Source organism: Pieris rapae, chromosome 2 (genome assembly GCF_905147795.1).
Source record: "Pieris rapae chromosome 2, ilPieRapa1.1, whole genome shotgun sequence".
Taxonomy (NCBI): Eukaryota; Metazoa; Arthropoda; class Insecta; order Lepidoptera; family Pieridae; genus Pieris; species Pieris rapae.
The window spans coordinates 10,317,513-10,337,967 of NC_059510.1; the positions used below are offsets into that span (position 1 = coordinate 10,317,513).

At 32.6% G+C, this 20,455-nt stretch overlaps 1 protein-coding gene across 1 annotated transcript in view; it reads left to right on the top strand.

Moving 5' to 3' along the window:
* The window catches only part of LOC111000685, a 50,523-nt gene that overhangs the window by 9,797 nt on the left and 20,271 nt on the right, over positions 1-20,455 (top strand). The window lies entirely within an intron of this gene.

Genomic DNA, 20,455 nt, shown 5'->3' on the forward strand with positions numbered 1-20,455 from the left:
CAATGTGGAACTTAAGATATCAATATAAAGTGTTATCAGTTGGAGTTATGTGATATTATTATGTATACATTATTAATTTGCTTTGGATTTACATTGCGATGCTGATGCTAAATTTCGTATTGACTTATCGATATAGTTAAATTTAATTACTTACATAATTTTCAACTTGCATATTTAAAAAATAAACAAATTGCATCTAATCCCGAAATTTCACAAAGCTAAAACATATTCCAATTGTAAATGAAATAAAATGCACACAAATTGTTTGAAAACAAATTGCATGTTTTAAAGAAGGTAATTTGTATGCTTATTCAGTATAAAATTGTTTGAATGCTTCCTCAGTGGCGATTTGCCAGCCTTTGATTGTTTTCATGTCATTGCCAGTTTTAGTTAAATATTATTTTGATAAGCGTTTAAGAGATTCGTCCAGCCCCGTACATGTAAACTACGAAAAAAAGTCTCATGTATATAATATAATGTAGTATATACTTATGTTAGAGTTTTATTTAAAACTCTTAGCAAAAAATTATAGAACTGGTAGGAGGCTCACTGGATGTTAAGCGAAAACAACGGACACACACAATTCAAGAGGTCTCGCGAGTGCGTTGCCGGTCAATAAAGAATTTGGTACGCATTATTCTTGAAGTCGAATTGGTTCGGAGATTCTTCAATAAATAAATAAAACTAGACAACTTAATTATGTCTGACTCTCCGATTTCTGTATCCGTTTCATGAACATTTGTCAATCCAATGTACGTGATCACTGATCGGTCTTCTGTCACACACGCCTTCAACATTTTGCGTCAACGCACGTAGAAAGAAATTCCAATGGTGCACAGCCGGGGATCGAACCTAGGACTGACGGCTACAAAAACGCTTAGTTTTGAAACGACGGACGTCGAGGTGATACGGGCTACGGTTAGCTTTACATAACTACAATTTGTTGTTATATAACTTCCTCATGCCGCTTTCATATATACCATATGTTTACATAGTAACATATCTAAAAAACGACCGGTCTCACTCCGGGAGTGCCGGCAGAAGTGAAAACTTGAATTTTAACGTTTTGCATTTTTGATATTTTGGAATGGTCAGGGAACAATTTTGCCCAAATTGCTTAAATTATTACTATGAAAGTACCATCATTTATATGGTAGAATGCAATATTTATTTATTGCACAATCGTACACAGACATGACAAATTATATTACTTAAAATATTCCGCGCCACCTATCTACTCTCCATCCGTCTTACGAACAAATTTTCGATCATGTGTCATGACATTTTTACCTATTCCAAAAAAGTGTTCAACGCTGCTAAAGAAGATTTCGCTTCAACAACGTGCAAGTTGAAATTTATGATGTAGTTTTATCCCAATTACCAAATAATTTTATTAAAAATCTGTAGGCGTCCAAACGTGCAACAAAAATAGAGTTTTAATTAGACTCAATTCGCTTATGGATTTGTTATTAAATTTACCGTAAGGACAATAGTACGTGACTGGCTCAACTATTATGCTGCCTTCACCTAGTTGCCACAATGGCGAACCCATTGTGCAAGATTTACGCGAATGCCTCAACTCGTTATAAGAACCTTTATAAGCTTATGTTTACGAATCACCTGTTAAATAATATTCATCTTGTCTTATGAATAACAAGGCTAGATCGTAAAATCAATATGGAAAACCACATATAGTTTGTATTAATGAAACTAAACGTGCATCTATGAAGAAAAATATCCTAGACACGAATGTTTGAAGAAAGGGTTGTGTGGTTCGAGTTGGGATGGTGAAAATGTCATTGCAAAGTCAAATCCTTTATTCCAATCCACCTGAAATGGCACTTTTGAACGTTAAATAAAATATATATAGATAGTTGCCCCTTCCAAATGGTACTTTCGTGTGCAAAGAAAGGACAAGAAACTCCACACCTTTTAAAATATTATTAACAATATTTGTGTATATTAGTTAAATAATTATATGTGAAGACAATGTACTCAATAAAACTGCAAGTCAATTGTTTAAGGTCAAACCGAATTCTTAAGACGGCAACGCATATGCGAGCCTTCTAGCAATGTGAGTTTCGATAGGTCCATGATTGAACATCAGGTGAACCCTTCTGCCAGTTTGCCTCTTATTCTAAAAAAAATGTGTGCGTATACTACTGTACACACGTAATTAGTGAAGCATCTTTATGACCTTATTTTTCAAAAAACTACAGAAATTTGTTAAATAAAGTTATGTTAGATAATGTTTAACAAAAGGCTTTTATTTTATATCATATACATGAAAACAAATAATACAATTATTTCATTTTACCTTATTACTACTAATTAAGATTATTACAGAATTTCAATAATTGTAATAGAATGAATATTATTGTTATTGTTATTATATATTTTTGTTATAATTTCTTCGAATCAACCGTGGTAGGGACAAGAAAAAGATGGCGCGTAACGTAAAAATGTGTCGGTAATTTTTTTTCCAACGCCGCGGCCGATATAGTATATTTCATTACAAGTGCGGAAAGCCTGTCATTGCAACGAGTCCGACGAATGTCTACCCGAGCCGAGGCGCAGCCGAAGGTGAGGGTTGACAGTCGGAACAAGTTGCAATGACGGTTCCGCACGTGTACTGAACGACTATTTTTAATACAGTTGCGAAAAAATTAAGCAATTTAATTAAACTATTTGCTTTTTTTTCTATTCTCTCTACGGAATAAATTCGTTGCACGTAGATATGTAGCGACTTATATGTTTCCGGTAAATTGTTCTCCGAAGCATTTTATGCAATTATACTGCGTTCGGGTGGTATTCATTCAAATAAAATATCGTCGAAATTACTCATTTTGTGCAACAAATAACTCTACTCGAAAGAACATCTTTGGAAAATGGCGCCAACGAATATGAGCAAAGCTTGTTTTTTCTTTTCTTCACCCATTCTGGGTAGGCAAAGGGAACTTGGCCCATACAGCCAATTCTTCAGTAGACTATTTTTATTGAAAGAAAACCAAATATAACTCATTGAGTCCATTCATTAAATCTGATATTGAACCAAATAGTAGCTTCTTTTTAAAATATTTGCATGAATCATAAAAACTTCTGTGATTTTTTTTTGGAAAAAACTTCATGGTTAGTTTTTTCTTTTTAATATTTTTTTTATTGATATGAAATAAAATAAACGTAACCTAACTTATTGAATCCAATTATTAGTAAACTTTTTAAAAATACGAATTTGCATATATTATAAAATTCTTTTTAATATTTTTTTAATTGATATGAAATGAAAAGAAACCTAACCGAACTTATTGAATCCAATTATTATAATATTTAGAAATCATATATCATAAAAACTTCTATGAATCTTTTGAATAAAACCTTCGTGGTTGGTTTTTTTCTTTTTAATACACATTGTTTTGACAGTTGGCAAAGAAAACGCACGAGTGCGGGAATGGCAAAGAAAAAGCACGAGTGTGTAATAGGCCACTTTCCGAACGCTATACCTCCCTGCAATATGCCACTTTTTGAGCAACTGTATTAAAATAGTATATTTCATTACAAGTGCGGAAAGCCTGTCATTGCAACGAGTTCCGACGAATGTCTACCCGAGCCGAGGCGCAGCCGAAGGTGAGGGTTGACAGTCGGGACAAGTTGCAATGACGGTTCCGCACGTGTACTGAACGACTATTTTTAATACAGTTGCGAAAAAATTAAGCAATTTAATTAAACTATTTGCTTTTATTCTCTTCTCTCTACGGAATAAATTCGTTGCACGTAGATATGTAGCGACTTATATGTTTCCGGTAAATTGTTCTCCAAAGTATTTTGTGCAATTATACTGCGTTCGGGTTGTATTCATTCAAATAAAATATCGTCGAAATTACTCATTTTGTGCAACAAATAACTCAACTCGAAAGAACATTTTTGGAAAATGGCGCCAACCGCGAGAAAATGAGCAAAGCTTGTTTTTTCTTTTCTTCACCCATTCTGGGTAGGCAAAGGGAACTTGGCCCATACAGCCAATTCTTCAGTAGACTATTTTTATTGAAAGAAAACCAAATCTATCTCATTGAGTCCAATCATTAAATCTGATATTTAAACAAATAGTAGCTTCTTTTTAAAATATTTGCATGAATCATAAAAACTTCTGTGATTTTTTTTAGTAAAAACTTCATGGTTAGTTTTTTCTTTTTAATATTTTTTTTATTGATATGAAATATAATAAACCTAACCTAACTTATTGAATCCAATTATTAGTAAACTTTTTAAAAATACGTACCTATTTGCATATATTAATTATAAAATTCTTTTTAATATTTTTTAATTGATATGAAATGAAAAGAAACCTAATCGAACTTATTGAATCAAATTATTATAATATTTAGAAATCCTATATCATAAAAACTTCTATGAATCTTTTTAATAAAACCTTCGTGGTTGGTTTTTTCTTTTTAATACACATTGTTTTGACAGTTGGCAAAGAAAACGCACGAGTGCGGGAATGGCAAAGAAAAAGCACGAGTGTGTAATAGCCCACTTTCCGAACGCTATACCTCCCTGCAATATGCCACTTTTTGAGCAACTGTATTAAAAAATAAGTTTCACTTCAATAATGCTAAGCGTTGTTGTCAAGAGATGCTATTGAACGAACGAATCGCAAGTCTTTTGTTTCATATTATATTATACTTAAATGTCTTAATATAACTCTGAATTGACGTATAATGTTAAAAACAAATTAATTAAAACCAACGGATGTATGAAACCTTCTACCTGCGTCATACAATTAATTTGGAATGTAAAAAATACTTATAATTAGTTCGTATTAAATTCTAACATTTGGAACGGTTTATTAATTTATATAAATCACAAGGTACATAGCATATTATTGCATAATATTGTTGTTCTTTATGAAAATGTTCGCTAAAAACAGTTTACACTAGTAATACTCCTGAAGGTCGTTGTGTAATAACATACAAATAATATAGATATAGTGCATTTGACCACATTTAACATAGCGTAGTTTAAAAACAAATATAACATATAATGTTGTTAACTAAACACTTAAATTTAACGATTGATCATTTTTAATAATTCTTTCACACTAGATTTGTATGTGAACCGTCTGTATCCATCAAACAACGAAGTGGGGGAAAATTTTGCACATTGTATCCCAGCTCCCCCCCACCCTCGCCTGTGATACCTAAAGTTCGCATCTGCGCAGGCGAGATTTGTTAAGTTGTAAGATGTTTGCCGGTATTTGTATCATTTTACATCAGATGAGCCTTCTGTTTCCTCTGTTCTATGAAAAGAACGAAGCTCATTTGTTAATTTTTGTTTCCAGAAGCTAGAAGACAAATAACTTGTGTTTATTACTTCACTCTCTGTATTGTCAAACCTTTCGACTTAACATATTGATCGAAAAATAATATTCTTCTATACATTTACTTGCATTTAGAAATGAATCATTGGACCGGAAATAATTGATTTTCATAAATCTGCGATTGTTTTTAAATCGATTTTTAATGTTATTGGACACGTCATGTGTGACATTAATTAATTAATTAGTACCTACATGTTAATTGGTTTATGTGTCACGTCTAAATGTTGCATCTATTATCTGTTAATTCATTGTCATTTTTATATACTTAATAGTATAAAGCTATTTGTGGAGTAAACAGCTGGCATAAATTATGTACAACAAAATACAATTAAACTAATCATATAGCCAAAGATGGAATCCATAATATTTACAAAAAAGTTTAAACAAAGAAGAAAAAAATTCGTCTGTATTGTGTGGTGGTCGTGTGAGAGTGAGGTATTGCTCATGATGCAGGTGAGCATATTAGCTTAAACAAATCTAGGATTATATAGTGGTTGTATGCCTGGGCTGCTGACAAAACTGTGATTTTACCATAGTTGCTGTTGATATGAGGAACGTGAAACAAACCATATACCGAGCCTGGTGGTTGATAAGCAGATTTCTCTTTCTAATTAGCAAGTAGGAGATCAGCCTGCTGATATAAGTCGTTCATATATAGTAATTAGTATGTTATCGCATTGCTATTTTATGATTATATTACGAAGAAGTTCTACGCAAATGGTATCTAGGAAAACTAGTTAATTGGTCTGCCATAAGTATATTATACAGTATAACTATAGTTTCTATCTCGTAGTTGTATTCATAAGTATGCATTACCTGGTATTACGATAAGATTGAAAAGGTTTTTAATGTTTAATTTAGATGTTTTGTAATTATAAACCTTTACTTAAAAATAAGATCTTTCAAAGGCACGTATCGTATCATGAAATTAATATATTTTAGTCACGTATTATTAAAACGACGATCGAACAGATTATCTCACGTCATCCATCTTTATTTAGCTGAAACCCGGAAATGTAAAAATGTTAATGTCAAATCTTTTGTTATTCGATTTTTGAAATGAATCTTCTTTTTTTGTATAGAACAGGGGGCAAACGGGCAGGAGGCTCACCTGATGTTAAGTGATGCCGCCGCCCATGGACGCTCTCGATGCTAGAGGGCTCGCGAGTTCGTTGCCGGCCTTTAGGCATATGAGGGTAAAATGTATAGAAACGTCACGAAGATGTGCAGCGTTTTTGTGGAAGAAAAGGTTTTTGAGTCGGTTGAGAGAAAGTCATCAAAGATACAATTGATGTTTTGTAAAATATAATAAGAATACAATGTGTGATCATAAAATAGTAAGATTACATAATAGTGAATACTTTTAAATATGAATTATTGTGCATTGTATAATTTTATAGCAAATGACTTAATATGGAAAGTAATAAAATCGTTGTTCGTTTTACATCGTCTCCACTTACTGCCATTTGTCATGCCGAATGAATATCTTCAAATGGATTTTTTTTTAGATAATTTTGGAACTCATTTATTGAAATTCCAGTATACATGAGAGTTATATATTTTTCTCTATTATATATTAGGTGGTCTGAAAAGGATTACCTTGATTTTCCTTATATACATTTGATTTATAGTGGTCGTACAATTTTCCAATATTCCAATATCTTTTATTACGATTAAATAGCCTCATTGACTTCAGTTACGATGATTAGGCCTCTTCATCAGCGCATAATTTCTGTTCAACGAGCATTGTGTTAGGTCTAAGAACAAAAAGTCGTTGAAAAATATGATTATATATAACCTATGTTGTACTAGCTTGCACGGGTCTTAAAACAAATTATATAATAAAAACTTGTGTAAAAGTTATTTTTAGTAAACAGAATTCCATTCCATATAAGTTGTCATCTAAGTTAGAACAGCTGTTACCTAATTTGGCCTCACGTCAACTGGTTTAGCAATGGCTGACTCAGAGACTAACGAACCAGCATACATAGCGTTTCAGGAAATTACTAGAAATTTAATAAGTTTAGCAAAAATCAACAGAACAAAAAAAACATTACATTAGTCTACTTATCTATGATATTACTTAATGTCTACCTATATAAAATAAAAACACTAAATTGTTACTGCTAAACAAAGTCAAAGTCTGCCCACTTCTTCGAATATTTCCTCGCATTGGTGAGGTGAAACATATAAACATCCTCATATTAGCACGTAAAAGAAAGAAATATATTAGACAAATAACACATTTTTGTGCGTACATTATGATTCGTGTAAACTGTCAGAAAACAAGTCAAATTATTTTTACGTACATTTAAAAACAGTAGCTATAATAAAGATAAGGTCAGGCGACTTCCGTTCATGATTAAATAAGTATTAACCTTGTCCCATTTTCTTTTTGCCCTTAAAACCTGTTTGCGAGGTATTCCGGAACTAAATAGCCAAGGGAAATGTTTTAAAACTGCCCGCTTGAGCGGAATTGCCTTTAGTGTATCGGGAGTGTACAAATTTACTAAGATGGTGCTTAGTGCTTCACTTACGCGAGTTTTGACCATCGTAAATATTATTGCTGGTGAGATGGATGTATTTAGATGCTGGCTGTATTCACAAGAATTGTATTATTTATAAATAGTTATACAAAGGTTTAGGTTTTAAGTTTTAAGTTCTTTGTTTACGTGTGTTTTAGTTTAATTTTTATATTATTAAATCTCGGTATTAGGCGACTGTAAAATATGAAATAGGGAATAAATAAATAAGAATTACATTAAAATTCATTTTAAATTACGTTAAATCCCCACAAATAACGTCATAGTGATGTCATAATTCGTGGATCGTGCATTAACAGCCTTTTGAACGTAAGCGACCATTTCTTAGATATTTGACTTAAAGAAACAAGGACGTTATAAATTCGAAGTACCTATTCTGCGTGTCTCAGAAATATGGAAAAAGTGACAAATGGGAAGATGTAATGAGTGATAGTGATATAGATAATTGTGCAGGTTTAGTCAAGAATGAGGGAATAATGGGCCTTCATTTGTTTGGATCGGGTAAGGGCTTAAATTTTGTTTTTAATTGATGGAATATTTAATAATGTGCTCCTCCGTTTGTGAACTGGTCTGGATGATTGTCTTCGATCGGTTCGAATTTAGTAAAACAAAATCCCGCTTAGTTGTGCCCGAGAAAATCGCGATCAAACCAGCTTATAAATTATGATTTAATACATTTTTTGGTAAAACATGACAAATGAATAAAATTGAATAATTTTTAGAAAGATTCGGAGTCGGTTCTATTTATTTAAACGATTTTATTTCGGCTGTATCCCATTACTTCTTATATAATCACAGATAAATTACATATTCTGTTAGCATACTAATGAGAAGACTCAAATACATAACAAATAGGGACATGTGAAGGTCATAAAGTAATTGAGCTTGTCTGCGTTAAACGAATTTTAACGTAGCTGTCATGTTAAAAATATACTTGTCTAGGGTCGAAGGATAATTTTAAAACGTTTGGTTTTGGATACTTCGCGCCCTTTAATATTAATTACTATAGGACTTAACTTAAAAATTATTAAAGAAACAATTAGTAAATATATTAACTAATAACACGGTAGATTGGTTCCGCGTTATAAGAAAGGTGTCGTAAGATTTATTTTATTTATTTATATATACATTCTAAAACAATCTGTATGCCTAAAAAATACGATAATATGGCATCACAAATTTAACACTCTTACACATACACATCATTACATTAGAACTTAAGCAATATATCAAAAGAAAAGCAAAAGAAACGGCCACAAAATAAACAAAAAACAAATTACTAATAATATAAATAATAACTAAAACTAAATAGGTAAAAATAATAGTAATAAACAAACAAAAATTCAAACTTAAACCACATTAAGATTTAAGAGCCTACAAAACAAAGTTACGGAATGTCGGTAGACTGTTGTAAAATACACCAATATTGTTTGTAATAAAGTTGTAAGAGCGCTCTTGTATGACCCTATATAATCATAAATATTTATATTCTTATATCCGAATTGCAAAGGGAGATGGATTGATATTAAAAGTTAATAAAACATACTAGAAGGAGCAAAATCTTAAGGCAATGTTCGTAGATAATTCACTCGGGCAAAGTCCGGGTTGTTTGATGACACAGCTCGTTGAATGTTTGTAAGAAGTTTTATTACTGTATTTTTCTTCACTGTACAAAATTAGTTCCACTTGTTGGAGGATATCAATGTTGTAATGGAAAACTTTCAGCGCATGTTGTCATTGAAAAAATCACGTTATAGCAATAAATTTACGTGCGTTTAATTATTCCGGAAAAATGTATTTTTAGTGTCACGTATTATTTTAATATCGATGAGTGTGATTTTATTTCTCACTTTTAATCTAATTTTAAACAAGAAAATGCTCCTATTTGCTTGTACAGCTTTTGTTAAACCAATTAATATTGTTGAAGAAAGTAAATTAAATTAAAAATTCGAGGCTACTTTCAGTAATTTTGCTATTTTTAGAATAAATATATTCCATTCCAATGATGTAGACGTAAGCAATAGGATTTCTCGCTTATTTCCTAACACAAGGAACACAATATTATGAAACTGATTTAAATTTTCCGCGAAATCGCACAGAAGGGCACATAGGTTTGTTACTTCAGAAGTTCGTTCACCTGTAGACTGTTTTTTATACAGGATGTTCATCTATTATTCGTTTTAACGAAACAGTATTGATATTAGCTCTCAAAACATACATAAGATTGTTAATGTTTATTACTTTATCTAGGGATTTTTGCTGATTAATTTCAGGAGGTTGTAGGTTCGATCCCCGGCTGTGCACCAATGCACTGAATGGTTATGCGCGCATTTACTATTTGCTCAAATGGTAAAAACATCTTGAGGAAATTACCGTAGACCCTAAAAGTCGACGGTGGCGGCACAAGACGCCGATAACCTACTTGCCTATAAGATAGGCAAATGATCATAAAATTGGTACAGAAATCTGAGGTCCAGTCCTGAAAAGGTAGCGCCACTGACTTATTTTTATTAATAGAGGTAATTAAACATTGATTTATTTTCTATAAAAAATGTTTATTATGACACATAAGATAGACAGAAATCACTTATTCCACGTCAGTAACTTTGAATCGGTAGATATCCCTACTCATCGGCAAAGAAGACAGAGTGTAGGCCGAGAGAATAAGCCGGCGTAAAAAACTCTCTTAAATGTAATCTTAAAGTAGTCTTTTAAATGTATATGTCAAACCTAACTGATGTTCTATTCCTATCTTCGTATCTAAAGGTCCTTTTTTTAAACAGCCTGTATTTGCCAACCGTTAAGGCTTCTTCGCAGAAATGGCGACTTCATATGGCTTCAGTGTAATTTGTAGCAATTCCTATAGATTTCTAGAGAGACACGTACGTACACAAATGAGTCAATCGCTTGGTTTACTGAATTACGGTTTACGTTTGCTTTTGTTTTGACTATATCTATTGAATAATAAAACCGTCTTTATTGCTCTCCATTAAGGTTTATTTTCCGATGCACTATTGTAGACTGGTAGATCAATTAGGCAAACGGGAAGAAGGCTCATCTGATAAGTAATAAACCCATAGGATTGGTATGCTCTTTTATTGAAGGTGATTTATAAAGATGATATTGATTCATGTATTGCGTTTTTGCATCAGTCTCTGTAAGTGTTTGAACGTGTCTCGTTAGTGTGTTAAAATAAATAAATTATTAAAAATAAATTTACGGGCAGGACTAATATAAAATACTTTATATCAATTAATTTAAATAGTGTGTGAGAAAAAATATTTAAAACAATTATAAAGATTTAAAGACAACATCAATACGTACGATTCATTTCACATCAAATACGGTAGTCCTGGATTCGGTTTCCAACTAAAATTACCAAACATTTGATCTATTTGCCTATGTAATACAATGATGAAGTGCTTGGGACAATTAGGGGGTAACGAAACCTTAATACCCGGATCAGACAATTATTATTGTAGAGACTCTTGGGCTGTGGCGTTCATGTGTACAAATTCAATATTTATGTTGGTGCCTAGTAGATGGGGTACCACCGGTAGGTGACCTCAGATCTGGTACTTTCTTCGCTAAATAAGTATCGCAATACAGCGAGGAAATGCACTATAGTATTTCCGAACCAATTCGACTCAGGGTCCTTCAAGAAAAGGCCGGCAACGCATTCGCGAACCCGTTGGCAATGAGAATGTCCATGGGCGGCGATATCACATAACATCACGTGAGCCTTATGCCTATTTGCCCTGTTCTATAATAAGATACGCTGCCACAGGAACCAAACTTATTAAATTTGTTTCATTATCTATTTATTCAGTTGTAATTATTTTACTATGTAGGTTAAGAATATTGTGAAACTGTATGTTTTTGTGTTGGAAATAAATAACATCGATTAATATACAGGTGTTTAAATATTTTTATATATTTACGTTTTTACGTTTCAATTCGAAACGAAATACCGATAGTGATTGAAACAACTCGTTTTAAAATCAAGAAAAACTTGCTCAAACTTTCAAAACACAAGGTGACACATATTGATATTTTTGCGAGTATTTTATATTAAACCAATTCCTTTATTGAAGATATGGCAAAAATAGAAGATATTTTAGAGAGAATCTAAATACCTACTATTTAGATTGGATATGTAATCCTATGTGATCAATTATAGAAATTGAAAACGAAGTTTTTATAACATATAAACTTTTTTTTAAATAACGGCATATATTGACGGCCAAGTTCAGTTTTATTTATTTTATTTAAGTAAGCCACATCGTATATATAATGCATTTTTAACAGAATATGTTACAAGTTGTATATACTAACATGGCTATAATGGTGAACATAATTAATAAAAAAGAGTAAAAAAAAATATTTATTCCTTGCCTTTGAGAAAGGTTTTTATAGATTGAAATAATTTTATTTAAAACTAGGATTTACTCCGAAAAAACAAAGTTTCTATGTGTTTGCAATACAATATTTATAATATGTAGCTACTAAATTCGTATACTAAGAAAAAAAACGAGTGTGCTTATGACTACACGACTGAAGTGAAACTTCTTTCGCTCCATATATATGTGTGTGTACAATATATACATGTATGTACATATACATATATTAATTTTCTACAAATATATAAATATATATATATATATATATATATATTTCATTTACTAGCAATAACAGAAAGAGAAAGAAAAGTTCGCGCGTACTGCTGTCTCTTGCTTATATCCCCAACTCAACTTCCGTTCGCCTTGTCCGATCACACTTTTCGTAACGGCTACGTCACGCGTTCGCCAGCTTACTCCCCAAGTCAAGCGTACGTAAAGACGTTTCACTTCAAAAATATGTTTATTATCATCGTTAAAAATAGTTTAATTAGATTAATCGCAACAAATTGATCCATTGTTAATAATTTTCCTCTCACGTAATTGAATATAGTTCGTGACCTTGCTTTGTTCGTTTACATAACGAGCTGTATCTTTATTTCTTTGTAATGCGATTTGTTTATCGGACTTTGCACTTAAACTGCGGTGAGACTCTATACCTGCAGTTAAGTTCGGAGGCACGTCCACTCGTATCACCTTGATGTCAGTGGTTCCTCAGCTGAGCTTTTTTCAGGTAGTTTTTGCCGCGAATAAAATTTTTAAAACCGTAACGAAAAACTAAGTACTCACGCTGGTATATGAATGAAATTGTTTTGTTATAAATACTGTATTCGCGATAAAAGTTCAAAGATGAATAAGTTTTTTTGATGTTTGTTTAGCTACTAGGACTAGGTATCTTTTTTTTATAGCACAAACGGGGTGCAATATATATAGGGTATAGGGCAAACGGGCAGGAGGCTCACCTGATGTTAAGTGATCCGCCCATGGACACTCTCAATGCCAGAGGGCTCGCGACTGCGTTGCATATATATGTATAATAGCAGACTCGGCCAAGCGTTGCTGTGGCTAAGGTTTTTGTTATATTACATAGTAGTAAATTAATCAAGGGAAACCGTAGGAGAACTTATGTGAAACGTTGGTACCACGACACGGACCTAAACTAAACTACCTTTAACTCAGCGCCATCTGTTAGAATTGTATCAAATAATAAACAAATGTTAATGTTATCGTAATTTTAGTAAGGATGCCTATTTTTTTTGAAAATGAAATATAGCCTATGTCACTCAGGAATGATGTAGCTTTCCAACAGTGAAAGAATTTTTCAAATCTGCCAAGTAGTTTCGGAGCCTATTCAATTCATACAAACAAACAAAAAATCAAACCTTTCCTCTTTATAATATTAGTATAGATTAAAAAAATGACACCAATAATAATAATAATAGCATTTTAATTCAGATGCTCTTACATTTAAACACGTTTCTATTTCAATCTTATTTCAGAAATGTGTGCCCTTTTTATGACAAAGGCTTCCTTCAAATCCCGCCATTCCTCTCTGCTATGTACTAGCTGTTTCTTTTATTTAGTCTATCCTCCTTCTAAGTTGTCGTCCACTTAATCCTTTCCTTTGGCAACAGTTTAGTACTTTTGCTTTTTTGTATAGCAATATAATTTATTGTTATTCTATAAGATTTTACTTACTTAAATAATAATAAATGTTTATTTTATTACATTATACATTCCGATACAGGGCGATACTTTCCGATAACCTCAGAAGATACGTCTTCCTGATAACGGTAAAGTATTTTATTCCTTGAACTTTAACTGCGTTTGTTGAACTTACCTTTATTTGGTTAGATCTTATGCTATCACATTTTCCTGCTTTTAAGACAGAATTATAAAATATTAAGGTTATATTATATTTAATAATTAGAATATGATCTCCGACGGAGTAAAGGGCTCCTTCAAATTCTTCCACTTCTCTCATCTTCGCCACTTTTATCTAATCCATCTATCTTGTTATCTCTTTTATTTCATCTTTCCATCTTTTTGATCTCTCGTTTCTGTCGATGATCCATATATCGTCACAAATGCAGTAATAAAAATTTATTCGGAAGATTTGTATAAAAGATACATCTGCAATACTGGTCTGCGTTTTACAATAGTTCACAGATCTTTTAACGGCACTGGTGTGTTATTATGTATATATGTATTTTCATTCACCAGTCTTTCGTACTCTTAGTCTAGGATTTGTCTATATCTGATCGCACTCCATGGACCACTCAACAGATCGAATTTATTCTTAAAGAAATTGAATAACACGCAAATTACGAGACGATTGACCTTTTACTTTCAATATTTGCAGATAGTCTCTGTTTTTAACTTAATAACGTATCACAAATATATTTTTTTGTCGATTATCTATAATATACAAATCAAATCAAAAATAATTTATTCATGTAGGTAACATAATGTACCCTTATGAACGTCAAAAAAAGAACGAGGGAAAAAGAAGAAATATACATTAATTACGCCCTGTATGTGAACATTTTTAGTTCTCGATTCTGGATTAAACTACTTATGAAAGACTATCGCGATGGTTCAAACACCCCGAAGGGGAAGTTTTTTTATTATGTTATGTTGTTTATTTTCCTCTTTCTGTGGATATATGAGTGAGGTATCTAATGATTCGGTTTTGCATAAACTGCATTAAACGATTATAATAAGATGGGTAACTTTAAATAATTTTAAATATCGTAATGACGATAATGACTTAATTATTTATATTAAAAGTTTTTGGTTTTAATTAAAAAATAACTTAAGAAATTTTTACTCAAAAAGAAATAAATGAAATGTATAATTTCATTGAACCCTCAAAGAATCTCTTGGAGAATATAATTTTTGAAAGTATAAAAATCAATTAATATTACGTAGGGAGAATTAGCTTCCTAAAAGGCCGGCAACGCATTTGCGAGGCCTCTCGCACAGTTACTCTACGTGCAATTAATATATCAAATTTATACCCTAAAATATATAGATGTAACTGAATTATTATTTAAAATATAAAATTTCAGCTGTGTAAAATATCCATCGCTGAAATTCTGAAGCAATATGACTTAGGAAGATTTGGCTTTCTAAAAGGCCGGCAACGCATTTGCGAGGCTTCTTACACGGTGAGCCTTTAGCCTGTTTCGGAGATTTATAAACAAAGAATATTATTGTTACAAAATACTTCATCAGCATTACGTCAATATACTAACGCGCAATATATCACTAATTACTAAAATACATAAAATTCTTATGATATTATATAATAACGATAAATGATTGATTGTAGCACAATTTTCCTGCAATTTTTATGAATATTCAAATAGTAATTGTTACTAGTAATCTAAAGATATCATTTTTATCACGTCATATTTTTAATCAAATTCAAAATGGGTTTATTTGTACTTGTAGGGCAGTATTGGCTTACTGGCTTTAGCGCGCGACTCTCAACCCCGTGGTCGTAGGTTCGATTCCCGGCTGTGCACCAGTGAACTTTTTATGTGCGAATTTCACATTCGCCCGAACGGTAAAGGATAACTTCGTAAAGAAGCCGGTTTGCCTAAGACCCAAAGAGTCGACGGCGTGTGTCAGGCACATAATCATCTACTTGCCTATTACATTGACAAATAATAATAATAAGTAATAATAATAATTTTTTCATTGCAAGAATATGGTACAAAATGAAATAGATTCAAAAGTCTAGGCCTGAAAGAGGCGCTACTGATTTACGTGCGACTCTCATCTCTGAGGTAGTAGGTTCGATTCCCGGCTGTGCACCAATGGATTCTTTATCTCTGTGCGCATTTAAAATTCGCCCGAACGGTGAAGGAAAACACTGTGAGAAACTACTTAGACCCAAAACATCCTGCGTTTCAGGCACAGAAGGCTGATCACCTACTTGCCTATTTGATTAACATGAAACACTTACAGAAATCTGAGGCCTAGACCTAAAAAAAGTTGTGTTAGGTAGCCCCACTGTTTTATTTTTGTTCCGTAAAGTTCTTGTTATTCCACAACAAGGAGTTCTGCGTAAAAAATTAGTTTAAGCCAAACACATTCCAGAGTTGAAAACAACTTTAAATGGATCCGAGAAGCCAGATAACTTGCTACACTGGTTCCAAGGTCCAAAAATAGCTTGCAACGGCTTGTTAACGGTGTAATCATTTCTCTTTTCTATCTTATGCAATTTTGCACTTAAGTGAAATAAAAATAAAACACAATTTGCAATAAAACTAATCCTCGGAGAATGCCATTTCAGTAATTAATGTAATTGGACTTAGCTAATAATAACTTTGAAAGTAAAACGTAGTTCTATACTGTTTAGTATAAGATATATTTGTGTATTCAAATAAAGTTATTCCGAACAAGATTCCTTCACTACTACGCGGAAGGTAGAAGTAGTAATTGATACCCTTAACATTGTGTTGCTCGAGATGTGGGGTCTCTCTGCATCTTCTACCGCATTTACCATGGAGTATTCAGAGGAGTTGTCTAAACTAATACCTGCAGCTGAGGTTCTCCATCAGACACCTTGGTGTCCTCGTTGCACAAGTGTTTCTTAAGGCAGTTTTTGAGCACCACCACTGTGGAACCAGCTGTCCACTGATGTTTCCGAACCAATTCGACTGATCCTTGGAAAAAGAGCTTCCCAATTCCTTAATTCCGGTAGAATTCCTTCTGGCAGTGTGAGTGTATATAAAAGGTATATATAACATCAATTTCTGTCATTTTCTAGATAACAAGTACATCGGCAAAATTACAATTTACTATAACATACCGCTTAAAGTATTTGGTTTTTTTTTTAATTTACTCTTTGTTTAATTATTCGCCTTAACCGAGAAAGCCTAGATGCTTACATTTAAGGAAATACTGTGTTCTTTGTATTCTTATTAAAATGAATCCTCAATTTTGTTGTTTGACTAGTTTTGTAGAATGCCAAAGGTCGACTGTCAAAACATTGTCGCTCGTCGATCTTCGAATTAAACGCATATTTTTCATTTCACATTTATACGAAAATTCATGTTACCAAAATTGAGAAAACTGCTATTTTTTACGTAATACGTGTTCTGTAAATTCAATTATTTCCTGGGTTTGGAATTGGTTTTTTAATAATTTTCTTAACATTATTTAAAGACTTTTCTAGACAATTGACTGTCAGATTTTTTTTTTCTTTTGTAGGAATTTTTACAAATAAAATATAAAGTGTTATCATGACTTTAAGAGTTATGTATTAACTTAACTTGTGATAATACCTATAAATTTTAAATTTTTCGTCATATGGCGACGCCATATTTATTTATGTTACAGCTTACATACATATTATAAAACAAAACACTTAGAATATTACAAAGCCAAAATACATAACAGAATTATGCAGATAATTCATATTGTAATTGTCGCATACGATGGAGGGACTCTTTCTTCACAACCGCATATAAGGCAGGTATTTAAAAAAATATGAATTTTATTAAAGCATTATGTTTTTTTAAGAGCTAGCATAATTTTTTTTGATGCAAATTATTTTCGAGAAATGATGAGTTGTGGGAAACGAACGACCTTAATATCTGTGTGAAGGATTGTTTGGTAACATCTTAGTCATCCAGTTTACTGTAACTTGAACTTGGTTCATCTTAGTGTTCGCCTATACCCCAAACCAATACTTTTATTGTCAAAGGAGAAATATTTATAGAAGCGGGAAGACTTATTGACTTATTGACTTATGTTTTCTGCTTTTTGTTTGTATGATTATGAAACAGATGCAGAAATCTGAGAATCCCAATCTCATACCGAAAAAGATTTTTTAATACAAAGAAGTCCTTACTTCTGTCAGTATCCTCATTCTGGCAGTTCTTCCCAGTACTAGAATACACATTTGTTTGGGATCTTAATATTTTGTTTGATATTGACTTCACATATTAAAAACATTGTCAAATCTCTTCCGCAATTTATGTCATTCATGTACTGAATATAAAACACATACAGCCAGAATGTTAAACGTTTGGTAACGTTTGCATAACCACTAAATAGTGCACAATGATAACCATTCATGTGTGGCGTGCGCTTGCGCAAGGCATCAAGGATTTTTCGAATTGGTTTATGAACCAACTACCAATGAGTATCGTTATTAATTAGTTACTAATGCCCTAAATTAGGCTTTCAAACTTAAATGGCATGTATCAAGACTAAAAAAGAGCGATGGACCATAAGCCGATCCAATACCCTATTGGCAAATACAGAGGAAGACCACGAGATAGGTGGATAACATCAACGTCTGACACTAGTTTGATGCAACTAACTCACGACAGAGATACCTGGATTCTTGGAGAAGACCTTCACCTGCTGAGGGGGTCTTCCAAAGTAATAAGGATAACGATGAGTACAGATTTATACATAGTTAAAAATGTAGTATATATTTTTAGGTTTTCTTTGATTTTGTAATTCATTTACTAACTGACTTTTTTGTATATCAGTATTCCGTATTCCAAAATTGTAGAAATTATAGTTCCACTACCCTCGAAAGTTGCCGAACTGGTGCAAGCTCATTAAAAATTAATACATTTTTATCAATTGTTGTAATAGAGAGAAATGATAGAAAAAAAACATTTCCACTACTCGATGTCAAACCTCTTAAGGAAAATATAAATTTCAATAACACGTAGCAACTGCATCCCATGACCACAGACCGCAGTGACGTGAAAATAATCTCATGATTTGATTGATTTAATCACGACACTGTTCTCGGTATGTGACGCATACCTAATTGCGATACATTTGAGACAGACTTATTAAATTATTCTGTATATGTAAATGAGAGTTGGCAAACTGGCTGAGGCGACAGAACCCAGGTAACTCGGTGGCAAGAGAAAACCCAGTAGATCGAGGTTGCATGTGCGTGTCAAGGATGTTGAAACAGGTGTTCGAAGTTGGATGAGATGGCGATGGCGAAATATATTTGACTAAGGCTCATAAGGCTGTACATACAATGATGATGATGTGCATGGTTAACAGCTTATTAGCATTCTGATCACTCTGAACAATGCTTTACTTTTCCGTGAACCAGTGGTGCAACCTCTACTCTGAAGCTTCCTGACAATGATGTCTTGCGATCCTGATATTTTTGTATGTAGTTCGATGTAGTGCCCTTATATGTAATTACATCTGATGGTAAAACCTTGGGATTGGATGGAACAAATTCTTATGGTTGGAAATGCTAGAAGTTACCCTACTGGCCGAAGCAATGCCTTCAAACTTCTGTATCTGTCACAAGATCATTTATTTTTCTTATTAGGTCTTCTGTGCCGTATTACACAAAAGTATTGGTCTCGTAGATGCTGTGCTCACCCCTGAGTGCTTCCAAATCTCGGTTATGATGTAGGAAAAATAATTGAAGAAACCAGGTTTTTCTCAACGGCGTGGGATCACAGATGACTGGTCACCTATTTCTACAATCTACTGCTACATTTAGATTCTCGCCCTCAGATTACTCTTCATAATTATAATAATCCTTTACTATTTTTTAATTTTTTAAAGAAAAAGTATTTATAGTGTTAAAACTAAGCAAACAACTACTTAGTATAAGACCTTAAATATGCGTGAATGTATGGATAATTGAATGTTTGGTGTTATAGTTTGGGTATACGTGTGTATAATTAAAGAGGGATACTAGAAGTAAGTAACTAAAGAAGTCTACAACCTCTGTCTTCTTTGCCGATGAGTAGGGATGTCTACCGATTCAAATTTAATGACGTGGAATAAGTGATAACTGTATATTATATTCCATAATAAACATATTTTGTTTCTCGTCGACGTTATGCGACAGAATTGACATCTAAAGTTCTAATATTTAACTACTAAAAGAATACATCAAGCATTAGCGTGTATTTGTTTCCGATCTCCCTTTCTTACTCTCTCTCTCAATCGAACTCAATCGCTCTCTCCCTTTTCTGCCTCAAAAACGCTGCGCATCTCCATGACGTTCCGTAAAAGTTTCACTTCAAAAATAAATAATATTCAACTTCTTTTCCTTAGAAAACTTAGATTAAATTAAACTTAATTCCAACGTTTGAAGCTACTGTGTACTGTTATGGCATATT